The sequence below is a fragment of the Furipterus horrens genome, unplaced genomic scaffold (assembly GCF_987537825.1).
Source record: "Furipterus horrens unplaced genomic scaffold, mFurHor1.1.pri manual_scaffold_9, whole genome shotgun sequence".
Lineage (NCBI taxonomy): Eukaryota > Metazoa > Chordata > Mammalia > Chiroptera > Furipteridae > Furipterus > Furipterus horrens.
Window position 1 is genome coordinate 69,151,157 of NW_028327179.1, and position 7,333 is coordinate 69,158,489.

The 7,333-nt window shown below is 39.4% G+C and overlaps 1 pseudogene; it reads right to left on the minus strand.

Moving 5' to 3' along the window:
* Positions 1–1,580: 1,580 nt before the first annotated feature.
* Positions 1,581–3,411, minus strand: LOC150001891 (cytosolic non-specific dipeptidase-like; annotated as a pseudogene).
* Positions 3,412–7,333: the final 3,922 nt, after the last annotated feature.

Genomic DNA, 7,333 nt, shown 5'->3' on the forward strand with positions numbered 1-7,333 from the left:
CTCATGAAGCAATTTGTTAAAGTTTTGGCAACTGAAGGAGACTGTTTTAAGTGTCTAATTTTGGCATTTCCTAGTCTGTCATTTGAAAATATAAAATACCTTAATATGTATGTTTGGTAGCAGAACTTTACTACTTGTACACAATTTGGCTTACAGTAACAATATAGAACCTTTATATGAATAAAATAACTCTAAATAAACAGTCTATTCAGGTAATTTTTTTCTTTATTTTCCTTTGTATGTACATTTTGTATGATTTTTGGGACAAAGGGAGGGTATTCTTTACCTTAAAATATTGACGCAATAGAGAAAAACTGGCATTAGTTTTGGATTCTGATGCCAAAAGTTAGTAAAAAAACAAGTGCCAGACCTAACTCAGTGAAAATTGTGTTCCCCAGTGTAATCATACAAGAATCATATTCTCTGTATATCAGAGAATATGTGTATCTTCTCTCTAAATTCTACTAGCTCATTCCTATCTGACTGCCATTACTGGTCCTTTTTTTTTTTTTTGAATTAATTTCTTACCTTCCATCATAGCTATGAATTTCATGGGTTTTTTAATATTAAAAGATCCTCATATATATTATGAACCTTTGCCCTCAACAATTTCACTCCCACACCTGACATTTTTGCTTTCAACCCTCCAGATTGCCTGGTCAGAAAACCAGAGTATGTCATCATTTTATGTAAAGTATAAGGTTGAGCTCTCCATTTTATGTGTCCATGCAGATGCTCAAAGTCCAGCACAGTTTTAATAGTTCTGGTAACTAAAATTGTTAATAGTCTGCATGACTCCACAAAGAATTTTCATGACCAGTAAAGGAGCCCTAAGGTAGGTTGCCAAAGCTAGGCAAGAACAAAGAGGGATATTTACATCAAACCTCACTGTGTGCTTTTGTCAAAACCTTGATGTGTTAACACAAAGGATTCTGCATGCACATCTTATGCCAAAGACACTTTTTAAGCTGGATGGTATCATATACCTCTACCTTCATCAAAACCTCTCTTTCTTTAACTATTTGAGTACTTTTTTTTTTTTTTTTTGGAGGCTCTGTTTGCACTTTTTATTGATCCGCACAGACCGGGACACAGAACCCACCCAGCCAGGCTCAGGATTGCAGTCAGTAAGGAGCAGGCAGGAGAGGCTTGTCACAGTTACAGTGTTCAGGAAACGAAGACCCGCAAGATGACAAGAGGTCAGAAGGGGCTCAGATGCCCCGAGTGGATACTCCCAGGGCCTGACCCTGAATCAAAGGCAGAGGTGGGGCCAGGAAGCACCAAGGCCTCTGTTTAGCCAACTGAACATCAACCAGAACTTTCTACAGAAGAACTCGTGCTGTTAGAGCGGGAGACCAAGTCACACTGGGCACCCCTGAGAGCTCAGTGGAATGCACGCCACTGACCAGCCCCCAGGACTGGACTCATGTCACTGCCACTGCGCAGTACAGGTCACGGCCTTCATGGGACAGGCTGGTACCCTCTTGTCCACTTGTGGAAGAGGAAGAAGACAGGCTGCTTTTTTGAGTGACTGGAGGCGGAGGCGGGCCCTGTGTGGGCACTCTCCAGGGCGAGGGCCTTCAGTTCTTCAGCTGAGACACTTCATACAGGTCTGCGGCCAGCATTTTGGTTCCTTCTATGTAGTTATACTTTTTGACCTTCTCATTCTGGGAGTGGGCGCCATCATCGGCTGACCCCACAGGCAGCAGCATGATGTTCTTGCCCGTGGCCTCCTGGAAGGTCAGCGTCACTGGGATACTGCAGCCTTCTCTGGTCATGTCCAGCTCCACGCCGAACACTGTTTTGGGGGCTCTTCTCCTGGCCATGTAATGAAAGTGGTTGAAGTCGGACACCCAGGGCTTCCCACCATGGTCCATGTACACCTTGAACTTGTTGGGGCTGTGCAGTTCAGCAAACTTCTCAGTTAAGTATTTTGTAACCTGCTTGCTGACAGCCTCTGGAGTTATGTGGGGCATGAGCTGGATGGAGAACTTGCCGACAACTTTCCTGGGAATCACGGTCTTGGCCCCCAAGCCAGAGAAGGCGCCTTCAATCTCGTGGAGGGAGAGGGATGGAAACCACCATCTGTGCATCAGGATGTCTTTCTTGCAGCTGTGTAGCAGGGTCTGAGCCCCCACATCCTTGGCATACTCCTCCAGGTCAAAGTCGATCTTGTCATAGATCTCCAGCTCCTCTTCCACCATGGGGCCACAGCCTCATTGATGCCGGGGATGAGGACCTTCCCTTTCCTGTCCTTCAGAGAGCCCATCAGCACCATGAGGTCAGTCATGGTCTCCTGCACCAAGCCTCCATACATGCACGAGGTCCTTGTAGCTGCATTCCACCTCAATGAAGAAGTAGCAGATGCTCCGGAGGCCATATGTGATTCAAGGCTCCTTCTTCCCCAGCCAGTAGTTGTCAGCGATGCAGACGTAGTCCATGTTTTTAAAGAACATGCCTTTTTGGGCAAAGATCATCTCGTCCAAGCCTTCAGAACCTGACTCATCCAAGACCTCCAGACAGAACAGGATGTTGACAAGGACCTCCTGATTCATTTTCTGGAAGGCTTCCAGGGCGTTTAGCCAGCTGGACACTGGTTCCTTGTCATCAGTCACACCTCTCCCGTACAGTTTGCCATCTCGATCCACCAAGGTGAAGGGCTTCCTATCCCAGCCATCTTCCAGGGTTGCCAGCTGCACGTCCAGGTGGCTATAGACACACACCGTTTTATTGCCAGGGTCGGTGCCCAGCTTGCCAAGTAAAATGGGAGGAAGTGGTATCTTAGAGCCATTGGGTGTGCTGGAGCTTGAACTAGAGTAGAAAAATTTTGCAAAACCCCCCATGGTGACAGTTGCCCCAAAACAAGTCATGTATCAGCCAAGTGCAAGTAGCAACTACCCCACCCCTCCTTCATAACAGATATTATATTCTATAGTTTCATTATTTACATTGCCCATAGTTATAATGGTTATGTTGTGCTACTACTCCAGCTAGCAATGGTTGTGTTTGCTACTACCCCAGCTAGCAACCCAGGATATAGGTTTATACTATATAAGCAGCTTTGTACTAAGGCTTGGGGCTACCCACCTGAATTCCTGTGTGGAGTGAGAGCAGGTAGTTTCTGGCCAGCTAATAAAGGCTCTTTAAATTCTAATTTGGTTGTCTCCAACTGTTTGGTTCTCGCACTTGGTCCACAATATTGGGGAGCTTCTGTTTTCCAATGTCCACCAGCTCCATGGAGCTGCCCAACTGTTTGATGTTTGCAGCAGCAACCTCCTTCATCCTGCAGATCTCCCCTCTCTTCTCAGGCCATGCGGACATGCTCTGGATGGCCACCCACGCCTCCAGCTTCTTGATGTAGTGATCCTGATTTTCATCCACGTACTTAAACAGGGTAGTGAGGGCCAACATCTTTCAACCAAGGGCAGACCATGGGGATTCGTCCGCTGTGCTGAGTACTATTTTCTAATAACAAGTCTAAGCCAATCAAAAAGAAGAAGAAGAAGAAGAAGAAGAAGAAGAAGAAGAAGAAGGAGAGGAAGAAGAAGGAGAGGAAGAAGAGGAAGAAGAGGGGGAGGGAAGGGGAGGATGAAAAAAGAAAAGAAAGAAACATGACCAGTGCAACATTTCCTCATGTAATGGCAATTTTACAGTAAGGGAATTGTAAGGTCAAAACAAATATATATGCAATGCACTCTGAAGTTGTAATTTTTTGAAACAAGAGGTGGAATATTAAATTTTTGCAAATAATTGATAAATATTTGAAATCATTTTGTGTGGTCAGATAAAGAAGCAATGGGAGAGAGACTTCTCCTTAGTCTGGTAGCACATACAAGATAGATGAACCTAGTGGTCAAGTGCTCAAGCTTGGCTCTTTAATAATTAAATGAGTTTAGACAAGTTTATTAACTCCTCTGTGTCTCAGTTTCCCCATAGTTTTTTGGGCAGAGAATAAAATAAATGAACTCCCCTAAGTTACTTAGACTGATACCTGGCACATAGTAATCACTCAGTAAGTATCAGTTATTATTATTAAATAATTAATAACTGAACACTAGTAATTCACCCGGGGAAAGAACCAGCCTTTTGACTGAATTACTTAAAGTAGATGCTGACAGCACCTGAGTAAGCAGTGTGAGCAATCAAGAGAAGCCCCTCCACCCCAGATATTGACAAACAGCTAATCTAAATGTTCCTATTCTTTATGAGTGTAAGAAACATACACATGTGCATTCTCATACAAATGAATACACCTATACATACATAGCACTCACACTCACCATAATGCTTACAAAGAGAATCCATATCATAACCACAATGAAAAATAAGTTTACTCGAGGGTAAAAGTAAAAGAAACTTCTGAAAGATTTATTGCAGCAAACAAATGTTTTGGGGAAAGAAGATCTCATCTTTATTATTAAATGGAGGCACATGAACACTGAAAGAAGAGAGAAAATATTAAATAAAACAAAATAACCTCAGATGAAAGGGATGCCAAATGATTAGCAGGCAAATGTAAAAGAAAGCAAGATGAAACAAGGAACAATTGTGTGGAAACTAAAAATTGAATATCTAAATATATATCAGCTTTATGAATAAAAAGCAAAATCTATAGGACACAAAATTAAATCAATGATTAAAGAAATCTGAAGAACTCTCCCAGAGCACACAGCATAAACACAAAAAAATGAGAAGACAAGCAAGAAGATTAGAAATGTGAAATAGAAACAAAAAAAAATTACATTCATGGCCAGTTGGTATTTTAAGAGAAGTGATTATGCCAACTGGGACAAGAGCAATAACCTTTGATCTAAATTTTCTATAAGATACAGAGGAAGGGGAAAAATCAACCTTTTATATCTGGAGAAAGATACAAGTCTACAGATTAAGAGATCCTATTCTGCAACAACTACTACAAGAAAATTTTTAAATTCTTAACATATTTATGGATTACTGTTCTAAATATAAAAAGGTGGATTTCAAATAATAATAACAAATTAGAACCTCGTCTTAGTTAAATACTTAGATGGAAAAATGTATATTAACATCTTTAAGAGGTTATGTTATAATCTAGTATTTCCAAAATTACTGAGCATAAGTTTCCTTCTTTCAAATAACACCAATTAACATTACGTAGATGTAGTATTTTATTTTGTGGTTTCATAAACACCAACCAATTATTGTAAACTTTTGCAATAATGTTACATAAGAATTCCTTTACATATCTGTAGACAAAAATAATTAAGGCTTCTTTTTATATTATTTTGCTAGGGCTACCATAACAAAATACCACAGACTATGTGTCTTAAACAACAGATATTTCCCCAAATTTTTAGAGGCTATAAGTCCAAGATTGAGATGTTAGCAGGGTTGATATCTTCTGAAGCCTCTCCCCTGGCTTGTAAATTACCATCTTTTTTCTGTTTCTTCACGTGGTCTTTCTTCTGTGTATGTCTGTCGTCCTAATCTTTTCTTACAAGGACACAGGTCATCTTGGATTAAGGCCCACTCCAATAATCTCATTTTAACTTAATTACTTCTTTAAAAACCTTATCTTATGAGTACTCTTTGGGGTACTAATGGTTAGAATTAAATATACAAATTTGGAGCAGGTGGGACACAATTCAGCACATAATACCTCCAAAAAATAAAACAAAGATCTTCTCAGAGTTCTATCCAAAATGAAAAGTCAGAAAATATGAAACAACCAATTCAGAGTTTTGCGGGGTAAAAAAAATATTTAATTAGTAAAACCTATACTCAGTCATGCTATAACTCATATATAAGACCACTTTAAAAATGTTCACCTATAGAGCCCTGGCTGCTGTGGATCAGTGGATTTAGCTTCAACCTGTGAACCAAGTGTCACTGGTTTGATTCCTAGTCAGGACACATGACTAGGTTGCACACCAGGTCACCAGTTGGGGCGCGTGAGAGGCAACCACACATTGATGTTTCTCTCCTTCTCTTTCTCTTTTCTCCTCTCTCTAAAATCAGATAAATAAAATAAAAAATAAAAAATAAAAATAAATAAAGTAACCTTGTTAAAAATAAATTAATGAATTAAAATGTTCACCTATATATTGGCTCTCACTGATCAAGATAAAATTCAATAATTATAAGAAAGTGTGTACAAGATGGTAGCTAAGTTAAAAAAAATAGGGCTTAAGAAACAGTAATTATATTGGATTCAAATTCACAAATTTAGTAAATGGATATGAGCAATAGAAAGAAATTAAATGTGAAGTTAACTTAAAATTTTTAAAAAGGCTTTCAGTCCCGTTAATATCTCCACTTTAATTTTAGTTATGTCATTAGGTTTAACAATTCTTGATGTTTAGCACCAGTGTGTATATTTGTTTTTGTTTTTAATTAAAAGCAAACTATGTATTTGTATCTTCGAAGCAAACAAATACCAAGGATATGGAGGAATTGAACAACAGTTTAGGTCAAATGGACTTAGTTGATATATAATATATAAAACTTTTCACCCCAAAGAAGCAAAATATACATTCTTTTCAAGTGCATATGGAACATTTTCAAAAAAGGTTCACATTGTGGGGCACAAAACAAGCCTTAACAAATTCAAGAAAAACTGAAATTATATTAAGCATTTTCTCAGATCACAATGTCGCTATGGAAAACAATGGAATTTCCACAGGAAAACTAGAAATGGAACTGCCTTTTGATGCAGCAGTTCCATTGTTAGGATTATACCCGGTGAATCCCAAACACTAATTTAAAAGAACCTATGCACCCCTACGTTCATAGCAGCACTATTCACAGTAGCCAAGTGCTGGAAATAGCCTATGTGCCCATCTGTAGATGAGTGGATTAAAAAACTGTGGTACATTTACACAATGGAATACTATGCAGCAGAAAGAAAGAAGGAACTCCTGCATTTGTGACAACATGAATGGAACTGAAGAGTATTATGCTTAACGAAGTAAGCCAGGCAGCAAAAGACAAATACCATATGATATCACCTAATACAGAACACTAATGAACAACACAAACAAACAAGCAAATAGAACCAGAGGCAAGTAAACAAGGAGCAGATTTACAGTGACCAGAGGGCCGAGGGAAGGGGATAATTGGGGAAAGAAGGGAAAGGTTTTAGTCAAGGAAGTAGTATAAATGATGCATGGGCATGCACAACGGGGTAATGTGATAGGAATGATCTGTGGGAGAAGGGGCGAGTGGGGTAGGGGGGATCAATGGGGGAAAAGTGAGACAACAGTTACAGAAAAAGCAATAAATAAATTATTAAAAATGACAACAATAATAACAATCTTGTACTGTATATTTGAAAGTTGCTAAGAGGGTATATCTT